Genomic DNA, 2,197 nt, shown 5'->3' with positions numbered 1-2,197 from the left:
CCAACCTAATCCTTATCATAAGATTGTGATTTTCTGAAACATGAGTGTCCTATGATTTTTTTAAAAACTATTCCTACAGTTGGATAGTTAAATTGGATATAATTTTAAATGTATTTATTGACCGTTGTTCTCTGTTCATCTGTGTTGGGGAGTGGCACTCAGGTATACCTTTAAATTACTTTTTAAGTTACTCTCCACCTTATTTTTTGAGACAAAGTCTTTCACCGAACCTGGAGCTTGCCAAGCCAGGTAGACTGATCAGAAAGCCCCGGGGTTTTCCCTGTCTCTGCCTCACTGTTTACACGGGTGCTGCAAATCCAAACTCAGCAGTCAGCACTTGACCAGCTGAGCCATCTCCTCAGCCCACAGCCTTTCGGTGAGACACATCATGCTTGTCAGTTTTAGGCAGAGCTATGAAATAAGCCATGTGTCTGTCTCTGGCTAGTACCTTCTGAAGGAAAGGTGTGTGTCCTCCACCTCCTCTTTATTCCTTTACTTGAAGATAGAGGTGGTGGCAGAGCCTAGGGCCACTAATTCATATCACTACCCGAAAGTTGTGTGTTGAAGATGACAGGATAAGATAGATAGAGGTCTCGACAACGAGTAGAACAAACCACCCCACTGGCTCTAGGCCACTTGCATCCTCAAGACTTCAGTGTGAAAGAGAATTAAATTGTCTTCTTGAGAGCTTATTGTTATATCAGGTCATTATTTATGTGAACAATGCTTTCCTTTATATCTCTCCCCGATAATCAAGATCTCTACTCCTTGTTTCAAAGGTATTTAAATGTCCAACTATTTGTCATAACTTTGGTATTAAAATGAACACTAGAAAAGGATGGAGTAACTTCCATAACCAAACAGACATTCCCAAACCAAGAATGGCATAAGGAAACAGGCATCTTAAAGGCCTGAACAAAATACCATGCTCTCCACCCCCATCCAACCTGGAGATAATACACAATCAAAACCTGATGCTCTTAAGCACCGGTCTTGGTTTATCCATAAGAGTTAGAATACCCAGCTAAAGCTGCAGAGCCTGTCATCTTTTTTTCTTTATCTTCTTTAAATCATGCATCTTTTAACAAATCTAAAGAAATCATGGATCTCCCTCTTAAGATCTTGTGCACTGTCAAATCACAAAAACACAGTTTCTCTATCATTTAATGGCCAATCCAAGAGCCCACATCTAGACCTCACTAAAAGTCCTTCTTAGCTTTAATGGAAAATGGCCATAGTTAATGGATGTCAATGGTTTGGGGGGGAAGTCATTTCGCCTTTTAGACACATCCATCTCAAAAGAATCTCAGAGCACAAACACATAACTTTTACTCCCTGGTATGATTCTTAAAATATTATCAACTATATAATAAATATATAATATATGGCTTTCACCATTATGATAGAATACAGTGTATATATATATTTCCCTTTATAAGTGGAACAGTAAAGCGTCTCTGTCAACCTTTTCTAAAAATATTTTCTGTTACAAGGGTTGGCACTGTAGCTCAGTAGCAGAGTGGTTATCTCACAAGCACAAAGCCCTGGGTTCAGTCCTCAGCACTGAAAACAAAGAGACAAAATGTCTCATAAGAACATTGATTTTTTTTTTCCTTCCTTCTTCCCCTGATTCCCACCCATTTTTCTATAAATTACTATGCTGGCCATCAAGTATTGCTCAAAGGCCTTCATGGGAACAGTGCTCTGAGATACATATCTTATGTCCTAACAGGCCATGCTACACTACCAAGAGAGCATTCTTTTTCTTGCTTAATACTTGTACCTTTTTTTTTTTTTTGTGGAACCCAGATCTCTATCTAACCAAACCCAACTACCTGCCATCACTAAATGTAGCCACAAGGTGATTCCATATTTACTCTGTATACTACAGTGTAGAATGAATAGATGAACATCAAACAGAGACTGCCAAATGCCCTTAAGAATATTTCCCAGGCTAAGAGTGGTGGTGTGCACCTTTAATCCCAGTACTTGAGAGGCAGAGCCAGTCGAATTCTGTGAGTTCAAGGCCAGCCTGGTCTACAAAGAAAGTCCAGGACAATCAGGAAACCCTGTCTCCAAAAAAGAAAGAAAGAAAAAGAAAGGAAGGAAGGAAAGAAAGAAGGAAGGAAGGAAGGAAGGAAGGAAGGAAGAAAGAAAGAAAGAAAGAAAGAAAGAAAGAAAGAAAGAAAGAAAGAAA

This window comes from Psammomys obesus, unplaced genomic scaffold (genome assembly GCF_907164565.1).
Source record: "Psammomys obesus unplaced genomic scaffold, mPsaObe1.curated_primary_1811, whole genome shotgun sequence".
Lineage (NCBI taxonomy): Eukaryota > Metazoa > Chordata > Mammalia > Rodentia > Muridae > Psammomys > Psammomys obesus.
The sequence above is the reverse complement of the archived record's forward strand: the minus strand, read 5'-3'. Positions refer to the sequence as shown.